We start from the raw sequence: 18924 nt of genomic DNA, 5'->3' as shown, positions 1-18924 counted from the left end.
ATATACTGTGTTATCTATTATCTATAGTAAATTTATTCATTTATAATCGTAAAATATACTATCTAGAATTGACAGTTTTTAGTCATTGGTTGCTAATTTACAGTTCCTAACTCTTAGTTTTTAGAGGTAGAGTAAGAACGGTAGTGCAATAGAATTCGTCCAAAGCCGAAAGGCACGGACTAAGCAATAATAAATAAATAAATAAATAATACTATCTAGAACTGCTTACCATTAATTTAGCAATAATTTCCATTCGTTAGAAACATTTACAGAAACAGAAATTTCAGTATACACGCTCAAATAAAATATGCAATAAAAATTTAAGATCACTTTTATATCGATAACTCGATGAGTAACTGTAATTTCAGAAAATCTATAATAATTTTCGTAATACTTTTCGCTTAAAAATATCTTCGGAGATGAAAGTTTTCACGATAAGCGCTTCGAAAGCAAAATATAAAGTAAAATAATTTTCGTATCGATAATTGAACGACTCTGAAGGTTAATTAAGACTTGAGAGAATCCACCGATAAAGTTGATCCGAGAAAACACTCGAATACTCGAAAGTGCAACTGCTTTTTCGATCGCGATATCTATTTAATTCTACATACTCTGCGTTTATACGTATGCGTAGTATGTAAAAGACAGTATGTACGCAATTTGGCGTGTGCGCGCGAACGTAACCAAATATATAGAGAGCAAACGTATGCATCTACTTATACTTGCGCGTGCAAACACGCGCAGCAGCTACGATATAGCTACGAACACTTGGATATGCGTTACCAATATTTGTATGCACAAACAGGCTGCATTGTTACGGAAGCAATTCTAGCAAATGAAGAATTTTACTTCAAAGAGATTGAAACGATCTACCATGCGAACGCGGAAATCAAATTTTTCTTTCAACTGAAACCTGCTTCCGTTGATGGAAATATGAAAGAAATATAGCTACAAAGGATACGAATAATCTTTCTGTCTCTCGATCTTTCAAATGCATTCGTAGAAGTGAATGAAATTCGTAACGAAAGTTCTGTTATCAGTTTAGAAACAACCTGTATACGGATGCAGTTCCACACGGATACTAACTACATTTTCGTGAACGACATACATTCATACGCATAACCGCAGGTGTAATTCATGCATGTGCGCATTCACATGGACGTGTTGTAACCGCATGATTTATCGTCTTACGTGCCCGGACGAACTCTCGGTCCACTTCTATCATCGGTTTCCCCCGATCGCTGCCTCCAACCGCTTTCGTTCTCCTCCCCAGTGGCGTGGCCGGAAAAGATGACTGATTCACACTACTATTCCTCGTGGGGAACAGGTAACACGAAATATGAGATAAAAAGACAACGAAAATGATTAACTTGTGGCGATTCTGGAACATGAGCTGATTCGACGATGAATTCAATCGAACTTACAGTATCATTCGAGCGTGTCTTTTCTCGTGTTTAACACGTTGACTGCCACGACACCCGTATTCGAGTGCCAGCAAAGTTTCTGGTCAGACCACGTAACCCATATTCGGGCGTCGCTTATGTGACTACTTGCGAAGGATCGTTGTAGGTATTTGAAAAGATATTCCGTAATAACAAATTGTTGATTAATAATTAGTTGTAATAATAGTTGAATTGTTATAAAATAAAAATACGAAAATGGTTTATTAAAAAAATTATTTAGAATGTAAAACTTTAAAGCATTCTATACATAGCTGAGGTTGGTCGGGACAATTTGAACAATAAGTCGTTGTTTTCTTCAAATTCTTTTGTGCCTTTGTTCGGTCCATTCGACGTCTTTTATTTGCATAACATAGTTTGCACGCGCGTCTAATGCTTCTTCTGGAATCGTTTTTCCAAACGGCGATATTACGCTGACTCCGTCGAAGACAAGGATTTTTTGTATTTTCAGACAACCCTAATAATTTTGCAACTAATAATCGTCTAAATATTCTAATATTTATATGTTTTCTTGTTGCAATTTCGTAAACCGTCAAAGCGTTTACAACGGAAATTCCCAGAAAGAATCGAATGCCAAGTTTTCTGTACCATTTGATTCCTTTTCTAATTGTGGTGGCATAAGAAACCATTTGGTCGGAATAATCTATACCACGCTTTCCTTCGTTATATTCGACAACAGCTAGTGGTTTTAATGTTGCGAACAAACGAAACGAAAGATCATTCTCGAGACCATCACTTGAGCGATTCGCGTTACTAAGATATCGATGGGAGCACCTAGCAGAGAACGCTTGGTACTGCTGTACGCGTGGCCTGACGGAGATTTCTTTGAAAACACGCGTGGCAGTCAACGTGTTAACAACGTGTATTCTAATTACGAAATAAAGGCAAAACGTACTCGTTTCAGTCGAAGGGAACCGATATGATATCACGTAATGATATCATATCACCTAATATCAAACAAATACGAAACACTCGACAGTCGATCGTCGATTAATACCTAAACCCAAGGATCCATTCATCTTCGATAGCTATCGTCACGGCGTCGATCTCAAACGTCCTTATCTATCCATGATACTACGTTAATGACCAACCACAACCACCAAGTGACCTTAAGTATCAGAGACGTGACTTCGATCACCTACGTGATCCGACCGAATGACAAGATGATCATTGTACGATTCTCGAGCGACCTCGAGTGTGAAGAATACGACTTTCACAACCTCAATCGAGCTTCGAAGCTTCGTTTGCTAGACTTAAAGTACACGATATTTTCTCATTTTTTCGTTATTATATTAAATACAGATGGCGTCTCATAATATACAACAAGTTTGATTATTCTGTTCAAAATTCAAGAAAGAATTCGAAGACATCGAACCTTAGGTAACTGAGATAGCTCTTCGCGTCACCAGGCAAACATATTTTTGACCAAGTACCTTGAGTTTTCACCTTCGTTCGGATGAAGCGTTATGTAAAAGTGGAAGTTGTCCCGAGCATTCTCGAATATCTTTCCTTTCGCGTAAGCCTTGACGCGAAGGAAGACTCCGTTGAATCTACCGTGAAAGATTCTGGCCACGTTTTACAGCTTCAGTTTTACGCCATTCTTTCCCCCATGCCATTTCTCCCTTTTCCTTTTATTCTCTCCCTCTCTTTCTCTCTATCGTTGCGACCTGAAATTCCGAAGTCCTGCTCGAGATGCCTTTTCATTTAGAATTTAATGTTTCAAATGTCCCCCCTTGCCCTGGCCTCGGTTTCAGTCACGGGTTCTACGAACCCTTCGAGAAAACGAGGTCGTGGTATAAAAGATATTGTAGTAGAACAAAGGGGAGAGGGAAAGATGTGAAGTAGAAGGTAGGACTGGAGAGAGTCGTTGAGAAAGTTTTTATCGGGCAAACGAATGGACGTTCTCTTGATCGATTTTCCCGATCGATGAAGTGCCGCCCCACCTCCTCCGTACTATCCCTGTCACTTCCGTGTCCTTTTAACGGCTGTGGGCTTATCTGATATTTTACTTTACTGTTTGAGCGTTCACTGAATTTATATATCCTCTTTCACTTTATCTCTTTTTCTTGTTATTCTTTTCGAAAAATCACGTAACTCCGTAAAAATACCACTGTACAACACTCTACGATTTGTGAAACAGTTGCGACTCTATCGTGTGAGATAACAGATTTCTATCACGAAACATCGAAATTTATATGGAAAATTGAAAATACTACGAACATGATCTGTAAGTGCGATTCTGCGAACTTGTTGATTTCATCATTTCGTAATTGATAAGATACCAATAAAAAATAATAAATTCTAAATATGCACTTTGAGACACGAAAATTTATATAAATAATTCAAAATTCCAGGCAACAACATCCCAAACTTCCTGATTTCGTAACTAATTAATCCTCGCCTGTAATATCTAATTCCCATCTCCCCTACTTAGCTAATCGTATAATCTATAACTAATCATAATACTCGAGCGACTCTATAATTTAGTATATATAGTCTCGTAGACGGTCTTGCCTCGAAACTAACATCGGAATGCTTATTGGCGATACTTGAGTCGTTAATCAGTTGATCCAGGACGAGGTAGACACGAGAATTGTATAATTATATCGATTACTCGGCGATTATACACACTGCAAGGAAATAGGCGTTCGAATGTAATCAGATTCGAAATCGATATGATAATTGGTTGGCGAACGTGTAATAGAATTGTCAGTGTGTCGCGATGTGCATAGAAATCTAGATTGCCGAGCCATAACGGCTGATACACACTCAAGAAGTATTTTCATATACACTTTCTAGCCACGGTGAATGAATCGCGACAACGACTACTTTCACGACAAAGATATACCAATAATCGTACCTTTTATTTAGCCGAAATGGCTCGTCCATGGTGAACACACTGGTCTCATGTTGGAAAATGATACTCCGATACTGTTACGAGCAGATTTCACACATACACCCTCGCGTTTGTTCTGTCTGGTGCGAATTTTAAAATAATACCGCCACCCCGCTTCAAATTCTTGCTAATAAACGAACTGTACTTTGATGATACTCGCTGTGGACTCGCTATGTAGGAAATACTTGTACCGAGAAATATACTTGTACCGAATAATACAAAAATCTTTGATCAGCCGTGGATTCTACGTAAGAGGCGAATGAAATTTCTTTAATTTTTACGTTTAAAAGAGAAGGTGCAATTGCTCCCCAACAGCATATAACTGTAATTTATTCATATTAGATTGTGCGAAATGTTTCTTTCGTTTTATAAGGAAATAATAGACGCACAATGTTTTTTGTTTTATATTAGTTTATTGAATTATGTAGGAACATAATAATAGAGATTTAACGAAATGGATCATATCTAATTCAATAAAATAATATAAAACAGAAATTGTTATTCATCTATTATCACCTTATGGAACGAAAGAAACTTTTCCGACAATCTAATATATAAAAGGAATCTGAACGCATATACAGGGTGGTTGGTAACTGGTGGTACAAGCGGAAAGGGGGTGATTCTACGCGAAAAAAGAAGTCGAAAACATAGAATAAAAATTTTTCGTTCGAGGCTTTGTTTTCGAGAAAATCGACTTTGAATTTTCGCTCGGTACGCGTGCACTTTATCGCGGATAAAGTTATAACGGATCTCACTGTAGATCGTTGTCTCGATGGATATTATCGCAGTTTAAGTTTGTTTTTGCCGTAACGGAAAATTAGGAATACATAATGAAATAATATGAAGTAATCATAAAGTTTATTATTACAAAAATTGCTGAAAATATTGCAGTGAGATCCGTTATAACGAGACGCGATAAAGTGCACGCGCACCGAGCGAAAATTCAAAGTCGATTTTCTCGAAAACAAAGCCTCGAACGAAAAATTTTTATTCTATATTTTCGACTTCTTTTTTCGCGTAGAATCACCCTCTTTCCGCTTGTACCACCAGTTACCAACCACCCTGTATATCTACATATTTATTATACAATCTTGAGTAGCAAAAATCTTTGAAAAGAGGAAATTAAGAAGATAACGTTAAATTTTCTGAATTGCATGAAATTTCTTACAAACGCAGAAGAAATAACGAATTTTATATGATTAAAGAGAAGCTGAAAAGAAATATTGAAAGTCGAGTAAGAATAATTCTCTGAAATGCCTTCGTCTGGAGATTGAGGAGAGTATCGTTGATCACTGGCTTCGTTTGCCCCTGCGTCGTCAACGTTACTTCGATGCTTTTATTCGATGTCGTAAAGCAAGCTTAACATGTCACTTGGCCCGATACAGGGCCGGGTAGGAATGCGCCGAATGAATTGTGGCTTGATCCAACATCAATATTGATTAAGTACACAACGAAGGAGAAGTGTAACTTTTCTCTCGAGGCAACACTCTTACGATGCCTGACACATAATACTCGGATTAAATCTGCAGTGTCTTTAGGTGTAACTGATGAGACTGGCTCAAGGAATCGTGCGAAACATTACTTCTCAGACTGAAAGAAGCTCCTAATACTCTTCGATCAAAGTCTAGATTAAAAGAACAAGCTCTACTAGCTACAGAAAATACGAGGGAACAAGAAATATTGACAAGTCGTAGTATTCTCTTACATCTTAAATTCACGTTAAACCGAAATACCACTTATTTCCAAATATTAAACTTTAAAATGTGATAACTTTTTTTTATTAAAATTCACTACAAGACTCGCGAAGTTTCTCATTCTTTTACAATTGCAAATGAGATTTTTCATGAGAGACTTTCGTTCATAGAAAGCTTTAAAAGAGATATTTTACGTGTATGTCTAATTTTCATAACATAAATTCATCCTGTTCATATATGTATATATGTGTTATATATACATCATGACATACATAAAAACTCATTTCGTGAAATATTTCACGAACTATATTTTCCCTTGAATCTATGAATATATTTGTGTTTTTCAGTATGAATATTCTTTCGTGTAAAAATATTGAAAAAAATTGTGTGTTTCAAGATACAGAATGTCTTCCGTTTAGCGTGCCCGTAGATGACATGTCTCACGAACAGATTTTTATCTGAATTTATGACTGAGATATCTCGCACCTTAATGAAAAGACACGCGAGATGTCTCGTCCATAACTCCACATGAACAACGCTACGTAGCAAGATATCTCATCCAACACATCGCATGAACGACATTGCGCCACGAAATATCTGCTCCATAGATGCAAAACAGCTTAATTTATTGCCACGTCATCTCTCCAAAGAAATGCTCGCGAATATAACTTTTAATTAAATAGAAAAATAAAATTTTAGTCTCTAAATTTCTTCGACATTTCGTTTGATCTCCGAAACTGTTGTTGTAAGTTCAAGTAAGTAGGAATATTCCTTTTTAAAGACGAAAGTTTCAGTTGTAAAATTTTTCCATATTTTAAATAATACATTCTATACATCTTTTGCAATAGCTTGCAAAAAGTATTTACACACGACTGCATTTATTATTGAACATTATAGGAGATGATTGAACGCGACATAGATAAACAAAAATATAGCAATTTCCTTAGAAATAATTTATGTTTCTAAATATGTTGCTATTATTTATCCCATTGTTACTATTTATTATAATTTATGTTGCTAAATTCGTAACGATCTCTCTCACGATCAAATCGCAGTCGGTCCTCTTTTGCTGAACGCAAATGGTTGCGCAACGATTCGGCCAATCCCCATGCCGGTTTGCCAAGAATAACGGGCCCGTTTCATTTTGTTGCAGCGTCGACATGCTTCACGTCGAGAGCCGTGTCGAGTAGATAGTGAAAGGACATTTAATTCCACGTCGTGGCACGTAGCAGAGTCGGTGCAGGACACTGTCGGTAGCGAAAGGAAATCCACGGATCTCGTGCCTAGCATGTCTAGGGGATGGACACTTAGAGAGCTTTATGAATCGTGCGCGACGCCGGTAAGTGAAGCGTTTATTTCTGCCTTAATCGCTGCGTTTGTCTCTGGTGATAAACAACCGAAGCCTTGTCTTTTCCCGCAAGCTTACATCGTACCCAGACAAGTGTCCATTTATTCCGAGAGAGCGAAATGAGTCGAGCAGTAAATTTCTCTCGGTCCCCCTCGTTGCCTCTCAATCTGTCCTGCCTCACGATTTTACTTGGTTTCGCCGAACCCTAGCCTTCGACCACCGTGGAAAATTGCGTCCCCGATCCTTCAGACACAACTACGATGGATCGTTTCTCAAGCATTCTGTTCACCGTTTAAGAAAGAATATACGTTGGATTTAAGATTATTCTCTCGTTTTCAAGATGCTTGTTTCACGTGATTGACGATAAAGTGGCTGACTCAAGTATTTCACTACTTACCGCAGAATAGCTTTAAGCATATTGTAGCATCTTTACTACAATTAGTTTATTTACAATAAATGGATTAAACATAAATTACAATTAAACTTAAATGGTGGAACTAATCACAATAACGTATTATAATTAAGACAACTAGATAGTTAATTTGCAACTCTCGTTACCACGGATTCAACGCTCTCTCTTACGCGGACCACGCTCTCACGACAACGCTGGCAACACTCTCTTGACAACGCAGTTCGTACTCTCTGACTTCTCGATTTACACTCTTTGACTTCTCAACCAACACTGACTGTTAATTCGTCTTTCTCCCTTAGCATCTCTTTGTTCTTTGTGTTAGCCCCACCACGCACGTGTTCCGCAGCCGCTCGTGGCCAGGGTCACGCAGGCCTTTTCCGCGAAACTATTCGATTGAAGGACGATACATTGTTGGACCTGTCGACATCGGCTTTCTCGCGACATTGTTTATAATTCGCCAGATATGTCTCAGGCCTTTCGTCCACGATACTACAATATATTACGAGAGTTGATGGATTAATCTAAAGATACGACTAAATTATGTGGAACCACGTTCACATAGAATGGAAGAAAAGAAAAATTCGATATTTACTGGTGTCTACAATTACCAAAACAGCATCGTTAAGGATAAAATACAGATATCCGTCACAAGTAGTAAAGCTAATGGTTGAAGTAGTTTGTACCGCTTCAAGGCGGCTGCATGTGTCTGACTTATGCTATACATTTCTACTGTACAGTTATCTATTGTCACCGGCTACGTGGAAACACATTTAGCCCGTTCTCTATTATCTCTGCACAGCACCAAGTTTCCATTATTTATGCGTTTTACTACCGGCAAAGTTTACAGTCGATGCAGTTAACAGTTGTTGTAGTTTGCGCCCGCGGCTGACTTATCCCGTACCATTCTACCGGCGCCTTCTCTGATTATATCTATGATCGCGAAGACGAAAATGTATCAGAAACTATTTGTTTCGTCCTCGTAGAAATTCTTACGCAAAACAATCTCGATGAGTACCGATTCAGTTCGTGCCATTTAATTACAATAGACGCTTTATCAAAATTCGTATTAAACGAGGTTCGATCGATCGAAGGGAAAGCAAGCTGATTTTCGTATTATCCGATTTCTAAAGTTTCTACAGTTTTACTGCTCGATGCCTAATAATAAATCGAAGTACTTTATACTTAAGCTAAACTGCAACGGCGTAGCTGCCGTTTTCATTTCGTTCGGAGCGTGAAACAAACCGCGTATGATCTACGCGAGCAACAGGTTACCATAGAATTTTTCCAGAAAGTCTAAAATCTCTACAAATCTCTCTACTCTGACAATGTTGATTTCGAGTTTCTCGGCAAATAACAAGGATTAAAAATCCCCGCATCTTTTCATATTATATCGCGCGTTTCGACTTATCTCGTTTTCCGTTTTCAGCGTCGTCGATAATAACGATAATCAGAAAGAGAATACGAAAAAACCACGTAATCGGATTACCGATAACGAATACAGGCTTCACAATAGGGATACGATAAGGAAAGTTCCGAAAGAAGGTTTAACGTTACTTCATAAAGCGGTGAGTGTTTCTCCACTATTCAGTTAAAGGCATAAAAGCCAAGAGAAAAGGGGCGTGGCTGAATACCTCCGTAAATGAAGGATTATTCTTCCTGCTTGATAAACCAGCGAGGGCCCCGCAATGAAACTCGGTCGCGTTTATTAAAACAAAGTTAAGTCCCGTAAGCATAGACCGGCTAAGAGAATCGAAAACAAGCGGACAGTAAATTTGCGTTATCTCCTCATCTCCTTGAAAATCCCCTTTCCCATCCCGGGGACGGATTTCCCGTTAGTTTGCCGAGGAGAACGCGGATAGGAAATTACGTCTGTAATATTACCTGTTACAGACTATTGGCTCTTATTCCGGTCTGAACGATAACTTTGTACGGCCTCAAATGCCATTCGCCGCAAGAAATATGGAAGGTCTTTCGGGAATAAAGCACCTTCAGCATTTTCGGTCTCCACTGACGCAACAGTGGCTCTCAAACTATTCTCAAACTTTCATTTGTAAATACTCCAAGAAATATTGTATAAAAAATGTCTCGAAGAGAAAATTGTTTGAAATGAAATTATTAAGGATAAGATACTTTATTTTATCTTTCCTTAATTTGTGGTTTGTTAACCCCTTCTTTGACAAATTGAAATCGTTGACGACCCTCGAATTTCTTTAAAAAGAATTTTACGCCATTAAGTCAATGAAGAATTGTATAACATGATAAAGGCTTTGGAAAGTATTTCAGAATTTTTTCAAACTTTTTTGAAGTCTAAGACAATTGAATACTTAAGCTTGGGTCGTAAACGAATCAGTTTATCTACGGATTATGTAAATGTATATCTATTTGCCTACGGAGTTAATGAAGAATATCGTAGCGGAATTTCTTAAATCTCTTTATACTGATACATTTTCAATTTCAAAATATAAGATACTTCTATCTATACAATTTTTCTATTTTCGGTCATTTCTGAGATACGTAAATGAAATAAGACTACTCATAATCTCGAATACAGTTTACATTCTTCCAATTTGATTAAGAGATGTGCTAGCAAATACATTTTACCAAAATTCTTGCTATAATTCTTTATTGATCTTTTCCTCTTCGAAATTGTCGTTCAAGAGAAAATTACAAGCACGTTGAATTACTTGTTACAGCAGCTTTATTAGTTATCGAAGCTCGAAGTAAATGAAGTAAACCGAGGGAAAAAAGAAAACGGAAAGAGCCGTTGGTGTAATCTAATTTGCTGATGCGACAAGAAGAAGAGTCTAAATTGGTGGGAATGGGGTAAAAAGCGGCATCGATCGATCCACGCGGGAAAATTGGAAATACCTTGGTCCAATCTCGAATCAAACTGTTCTGCGGTGAATCAAGATAAGGAGGATCTCTCCTTACTCCACTCGGAAATGTCGACGTTTAAGATCGTTCGAAAGGATCTCTTAAAATTTCTCAGAGTGTCACCGCAAATTCATCGATTGTACTGCACAGTGAAGACACGGATCATCCACGTTCCCTTTTTCAATCTGCTACATTTTTACGAGTTCTTTTACGGATAAATAAGCTTTCAGAGATATTCGATAGAAAATCTTAAATTAATTTAGGAAACTTACGAATACTTGTGAGATAAGAGAAAGAAGATTTGGAGTTTTGCGCTTCTTAATTCGACCATTACGAAATGGATAAAATTCCATAGTTTCTTTTTCTTTTTTTCTACACCTCCAAAGCAAACCTTCTTTTGACGAGGAGAAAAGAAAAAACGGATTCCAACCAAGGATTCGTATTTCAGTATTTCACAATGGTAAGGAAAAAACCGAGACGAAAGTACTGAGGGAAAATACGAGGATATGTTGGAGGATTTTCTTTATGCTTGTACGTCTGATAGAAGGATACAAGGCAGCGTGTGGATCGAAAAGATCCAAGATATATATAGCGTATGGTATATTAATATTTAATAATCGGAAAGGAGAAAAGCTCAGCGGGATACATATCGCACCGCATGCATATTGAACGTATAAAGACGCGAACTATAGAAGAGGAGAAGAGATGTACAAATGGCAGAAATGTGATAGCAAAGTTGAAAATATGAACCTTTTACTTTCGTGGCATAGCTAGATCGAAATATACGTGCTTGAATAACTCACACGTTCTGTCTCCGAGAAGAATACAATTTTGTACTTGTACACATACCACAATGAAAAATCTTGCTTGTTAAATAAAAATGGTAACGAAAAGAATATTTGCATATACAGTACCTCGGAAAAGTTAGGTAAAGAAAAACTTAAAGAAAAAAGCACAGACAATTATTAATAGAAATTGGTATACAACATAAACGTATAATTAGTAATCACACTACAATACATATTCGTATCGTGGCTTTTTAATATAACGAATAATTGACTGTGAATAATTGACAAAATACTTTGACGATATTTACCAAGTTTATGTTTGCAACGAGTATCTCGCAACTTCCCTATACATTTTCAGACTCATTTCAAATTGTATCAATACAATCATGATATTCGTATACAGAACTAATGAAATTTCAAAAGGTTTCATACAACGCATAATGATATATTCGTCACAAGTTTCTACAAGTTTCAAATGTAAAACGATACAAGTCATAATATTTTTCTCAACTTTGTCGTGATCGCTAATTGATTCATTGAAAATATAATTATTTAAACCAATGGGATCGAAAAGGTTCAGAATTCAAAATTATCTTTCCATTAACATTTTTCACCCTTTTCCTTCTGTCGATGCAATTAATTACTACATTTTATATTTATGAAATTATCAACGATATCCATTGCCCGTCAATTGTCAAGTTGTCATTGAGTACGATAACAATTAAGATAATTAATTGCCGTTCCGTTATTCATGCAATTTTCCAGTTCCTTCCCTCCTCTGTTTCCACTTTGTTCAATCAATGTACGAGAACTCTCAGAGGGAATCGATATATTCATCCTGTTTCAGTTCTTCAATGCGAAAAATGAATTAACTCGTTATTTGAATCTTGTCGATTCGTATCGGCATATTAAACAAAATCGTCCTTTATTTTCTTTTTAACTAATACCCGGGAACTTGTTTATTTTCGACAAGATCTATTTTAATAAATCAGAATGCAATGATTTTACTCTTCAAAATCATTACAATTATGCATAATAGCATAATAATAGCTATATATAGATAAAAGAAAATTTTCGAAATTCCTACGAAGGCATATCGTTCCAGTTCTTACCTCGCAGCAACACTCACATTTTCTGTCGGATCATTGGATTTTCATTAAAATCCAACTAGAATCGTAGCTATGCATTACGACGCAGAGACGACTATACTCATCATTCTCGAAGAAATTCCTTGAGTTACACGTTACAATCCGGCTCGAAAGTGGCACTGTAAAATGGTAAACATCCTGAACAATTCACCAGGCGTTGTTCCAGAATTGGAAACCAGAAATCCTCTGTTTACGCTCCGAGATTCTCGGGTCTGTGAATTTCCCGCCGTGTAGCCCCACCCCGATCGCCCTACTATCGTCCCTTTCGGATAAGAATTCTAATATCGCGCCGCCCGCCCGGGACTTCTCGCTCAGTCTTGTTTTTGCGTTCGACTTTGGTGCCTCGTCGTATAATTCTTCCATGTCTTTTTTTAAATATTTCATTCAGTGAATTTATTTCGTTTCATTAATTAAAACGCAATATGGTATAATTAGTGTATCATTAATATATTAGTGTACCAGTGTATATGTTACGTCTTCGTACAATCAACGACACGGTGAGTTTTACTTTATATTTTTTGTAAATATCTGTTTCACGAGAAAATATTGTCTTGTATATTAAACGAATTTCAAGTTTAAAGAGACATTCGTTTAAATAAATTAAAACATATTTCTCTATTGATTAATATGTAAAAATAATATTGAACATTGCGATCGATTAGGTATATTTCTTATACAGAATTATTAATATCCTTAATATATATTAGTGTGACGTTTAAAATTACGTAATTTTCATAAACAGAATTAAGTAACTTAATAAGGCGGCATGTGAGAATTTTGCAATTGGAAATACGCGGAAGATCCTGAGCCTTTTTGCAATTCCGGCAACTAATAAAATATACTACTACTATTAATATTCTTAGTAAAATTATTAATAGCATGAATATTGTTTTGTACCATAAATAAGTTCCAAATTTCATAGGAAATTTATTCAAGTGATCAATGATGAATACATACGTAAAATGAAAATTAAAAATTTCTTCATATTCCAAATTGATCGTATCTTATCCTAATATTAAATTACTAATATTTTTTGCGATTATTGACAGTTTAACGTAATAACAGAATTCTTGATATGGAAATATACAATGTCAAGTATCGCTATACAAATTTATAACATCGGATATTACTTGTTGCGTTCGAACGTTACACACGCGACCTAAACACGTTCTCGCGTGATTCTCTCCTGACCGAATCTCTGTTTATCTATCGAACGAGACCCCAACGACATTGCACGCACGCGAACAATACAAAACAGAAAACAAATTCAATCAGTAGATGACATAAGGAAAGCGAACAGGCTGGACATAAACGTTATCGTAAATTCATCAAACCTCGAACAGCAACGAGAAGAAAAGCCGGAGAAAGCGAGACTAGTCTGCGTCTGGCAGTTTCACAATCAATCTCCAACCCCTGTCTCACCCTCTGCAATCCTTTTTCCTGATCCCAAAAGCTCGAGGAGTTCGCGAGTGGACAATGAATACACTCCTTTCGTCCAGAACACGAGTGGGTTTGGAAAAAAAAGAGAGGAAAGGAGTGTATAAAAAGGGGAGAGGGGTTGGTTGAAAATAAAAGGAAAATCGAAGTGGCTGGGTTTCGTGTTGCCATTCTTTGACACGAAATCATTGACAGGTCTCGCGCCGAATCGACACAACTTTTCCATCGGTCAAACAAGCCAATGTTTACCGGGAACAACAAAGGAAAGGCCGATATACGGAGGGATGTATGTAAGTAGTTTCGAGACGTCTAGCTACATTTACACTGGGAACACAGTGTCTCCTTAACTACCATCGCCTCGTATAATCGACGTTCAACCCCTCTTCCTTCATCTTGTTCAACCTGCTCTCGTAGAAAGCTTGGCAACCTAAATGAGATGCCGCCCGATCCCGGTTTCACTCGGAGCACTTTCACCATCCTCCTGGCTTGTGCCAACGAATAGATTCTCGTATGCATTCTCAGAAGGATACGTCGAGGCATTGGAACGAGAGGCAGGCGGAGATAATGAGTACAGGGTAATTTATATGAGCATTGATTTCAAATGGAGCGCGTGGAGAGAACTGAACGGTATTGTAGAAGACAGTGATATTTAGGCTACTGAATTGGGTGAATGTTGTTTCTGATATCGAATGAATTCGATTTTTTAATGTAATACTGCTAATACTGATCTGATTTCGACTAGGACCAAAGATGAAAGGTAAAAAATTATTTGTTTTCGTCATTCTCTATTTTCGTTGATTGTAAACTAACGAAATTTGTTTCCTATAAAAGAAAACTTGTAGAATTGATATTTGTGTGAAGTATTACATTTCGTGCAATTTTTCCTAGAATATTTTATGATAATTAGATTTTTGAAAGATACATAGAAATATAATAATTATAATAGTAGCTAGTTATTAGATCTTATCCTGTGGATACTCCGTATCTTTAAAACATATTTTGCGCAGTGAATAAAACGTCAGAAAGTAAATCTATCCGATTAAAATTCGAATTCGAGTTGAAGAATGAAACTGCGATAAAACATACGAATTATTCTTCCCAACTTTCATTTGTCAAGTCTTGGACGAAATATTGTAAACACGCGCTTATAACTGTATCAGAGATGGATGGAGTATATGAAGCTTTTCTCTTACGGACGAAGTTCATTAACGATACTTTCGAGTTGCCAGTCTTTTCTTCTTGTTCCGAGTTAAAGGAGTGAAACTCGTACTGCGATTTTAATGAGATTTACCCCATCTTACCAGCGTCGAAACTAAAATCTTTAACCTTCTACATCTTTCCTTCTCTGTTAGTCAAGAAAAAGCAAAAGAGGGCTGCCAGCTAATTCGTTTAACACAGAAATTTTTGTACTTTTAATTTCCATGAAACTTACCCAATCTGACGTATAAAAAGATTATGATATTCTCAGACGTAACTTACAAAAACAGAAGTAATTATACAGTCATTTCAAAGTCTTGGATATTACTGACACAAACCGTAGATTTTTCATAAAATGTTCATAACTTCACTGTCAAATGTGATACTGTAGCTATATGGGTACCTACACAGATATACATGTACATGTATAGGTAATCACGTAATCCAAAGAAAAACTAGAATCGATAATAATAACATCTCTAAAGCATCAGGAGAAACGCTTCTTACTAATGACTTGAAAAGATATGAAAGTTTCAGATTAGAAACAGGCATACAGATAAAACAGGCTATAGTTATTACTGTAAAGATAAAAGCAACGGATACGCTTTCGTTATCACGAATCTTCTGTGGCATTAAAACGGATTAACGTCGAAGTATGCAAAGCTGAATCTGTCTTTTACGTCAAAGGGCATCGTTTTTCCAGACGGAAAATTCTGTTCATTTACCATGGACAAGAAAAGAAAGTTACTACTTGTATAAATCGTCTTAATATAATTTAAACCTTAAAGGATTATGAAAATATTTAATATCATGAGGATTTAAATGGTATTACGTAAAAATTATTTTCAAACGAATTATAACAAATTGTATCACGCTTAATGATTATGATAAGTAAAAGAAACATAAATCCTTGGGGAATTACTAAGACAAAATCTCTTTGAAAATATTCGAAGAAGTAAGACGATGATCTCTCGCAACATTTTGCAACATCTTTCTGTTGAAGAATTAATTTTTCCTACAAAGTTTTTTCTATCCAACTCTCTCGTTATTAGTACGTGTCTTGTTCCAGATAGACCAGAGACATTTATCGTAGAATTTATAATTCCAAGAAATCAATATTCTGTATTAATTTCTAGTAATATCCCATGGAAATCAGTGATTTAACTAAAAGCCTTGCTGCGATAATGAAGTCTTTCGTAATATTAAAAATTTCCATGTGTTTTCCTCTTATACATAGATACGCGGTATTAAAAATTGTTCAAAGCGAAAATCATTGAATACAGTGAACGGTAGATATCGATTCTTCGCCGTTTCCATTCTCGGAAACTGGTTATTTAAAAAATCGAACGACAGATATTGGCGACGTGACATCTCGAATCCTTTTCTTTGAACGAAGTGAAACGTTATTAATGTCGTACTGAATTCGAGGCCACCTCGAAAGCATTTGCATAGACTGGAAATGGGGAACTCTCGTTTACGAGTACGGTCGCATCATACGCCGATATTAAAAAGTACCATCTCTTCAAAATTATTTCTAAATTATTGAAAATAACCGAGATACGAGCATATACGGCGACTCACGAAAGTAACTTGAACATTTATTATAGGAAATTTTTATAAATGTATTATGTGTGTCATAAAAAACTTTTTGAAATTTACTTAGCGACACAATATAATGGTAGAGTAATTGACTATTTAATAATTTTGTGACTTTTTTTAAATGTACGTTTACAATAAATATCTTTAACTTTTATGTATATTTTCGAATTTATTTCAAACCTTCTCAATGTGAGTGACCATGATGGTTATATCATGTGCAAAATATTTTATATAATATACATATTCAGAAAAAGTTTCTACAAGTGTCCAAATATTTTTGTGGGCCGCCGTATATGTATAATCCTGATCAAATATATGAAATTACGAGTTCTAGATTAAAAATAAATTTTATTCTATATCTAGAAATAGGGAGAATCGAACGACTGAACTCGCGGAGCGTATTTAATATTTGAGTTATTGAAATTACACGGAATAGAGATCGCTTTGGGCTCGTTCTCTCGTATCTATTTCGCTGCAAAAGCAGGATTACGAGCAATGGGGAATATTATTTTCTCTATAATAATTATCAATCTATTCTGCACTGGCGCACTTTGTCGAGTCTATTAAAGGATATACAGGGTGCTTATCGCATTGTTATTCAATACTTTTTAACACAAATGTCATGACCAATAAAAAAAACTTTGAATGTAATCGAATATTCAAAATCTCCAGGCTTTCCATATTTTCAGTTCTTGGTTTATTAAATTCCCAAATTTCTAGATATTCATATTAAATTTTAAATATTATGCTATTTCTTAAAAATTGAAATCTAGAATCTACAAAAGAACTACATTTCTTTATTCTCATAACTCTCAACTATGGTAAATTTAAAAATGAGGTACTTGTATATTCCATTTTTTACAATTCACCCTGTATATGTAGTTTACAGCATCGAGTTCCGATAAAAACTCGAGAATTAAAGCCACGCGTTTTTCCTCGTTTGCTTGTAATGAAGAACGGTGATATTTTTCTTGTTCCTATTTTTTCCCCTCTCCTGTTTGTTCGTTTTCTTTATCGTTCACGTTTAATTAGAATCAAGGATCGAAAAAAATGCAGAGAATGTGAATTCTTACCGTGAAATATATATCGCCTGATATTTTAAACCCCGTTGCTCCCTCGAATGTCTCGAAATTGCAGCGAAGATGGTGATTCAAGTTGACGTCTTAATAACACAATTTTCCCCTAGCTTGAAAATAAGCGGCGTAAAATCGTTCTCCGTCAACACGAGTGGCAGCCATTAAAATGTTTCTGCTGAAAGGATAGCGAATTAATAAAAGCAAAACATCGACAGTAAAATATAAAAACCGTCTTTCTTCTTCCTTACTCTTTTTCAAAGGAGGAAGTGTGAGCCAATCTACTCTAAAAGGTAACCTCTATCATGTTTGCAAAATAAATAAAGTTAAGTTGTAAGATTAGATTGTGACAAAAATTAACCTCTTACAGTTTTATTTTTTACAAACACTTTTAAAAACAACTTTAGTTTTATATTTAAGAATCTATCTTCAAACTATTTTTAACACGTCAGTATATCAATACTGGTATGCATGATTTATCAACTTTAATTAAAGCAAATCTTCGATATACATACCTAACCGTATACGTTTTTGGTGACAGTTTCTCGAACGACATACTATGGTCATCACATATATGCTTCATACTTGTATTTACACTGTATTTACACGTACCATACTATATCCTTCCTATCACATTTCGATTAAATTATTACTTTCTCGCAAATTTTTATGAAAAGTAACATTTAATCTAAGGAAAATTTGATCAAATTATGGAAAGCAAACCGTGCAAACCTTGCAGTCCGACGTAACTTTCCCGCGCTTTTAGCGTCACTTTAGCAAATTTAAGTCGGCTTTGTTCCTTTCGGGCATCTTCGGAAACTTTCGATTTCCGTAAGACGCTGCAGTAGCCATGTAATATCCAATCCGCGTAGTTCTTGTGGTATTTTTCGGAAATACGCATTAATTATGATTGAATTCTCTTAATTGATAAAGCATCAGAGTGTTTTACTGCATATACTAACTCCTTTTACTGTGTTTAAACGCGTATAAACCGTGGT

The 18924-nt window shown here is 36.0% G+C and overlaps 1 protein-coding gene across 9 annotated transcripts in view; it reads left to right on the top strand.

Moving 5' to 3' along the window:
* The window catches only part of LOC126866013 (neuroligin-4, Y-linked-like), a 224012-nt gene that overhangs the window by 142759 nt on the left and 62329 nt on the right, over positions 1-18924 (top strand). For all 9 annotated transcript variants that reach the window (XM_050619038.1, XM_050619036.1, XM_050619037.1 and 6 more), the window contains one exon: positions 7204-7389. The gene's annotated coding sequence lies outside the window, so the exon portion shown is untranslated. The remainder of the gene's footprint in view (positions 1-7203; positions 7390-18924) is intronic.

This window comes from Bombus huntii, chromosome 5 (assembly GCF_024542735.1).
Source record: "Bombus huntii isolate Logan2020A chromosome 5, iyBomHunt1.1, whole genome shotgun sequence".
In the NCBI taxonomy this organism is placed as follows: Eukaryota; Metazoa; Arthropoda; class Insecta; order Hymenoptera; family Apidae; genus Bombus; species Bombus huntii.
Note: the sequence above shows the minus strand (reverse complement) of the source record. Positions and strands in the feature narration are given on the sequence as shown.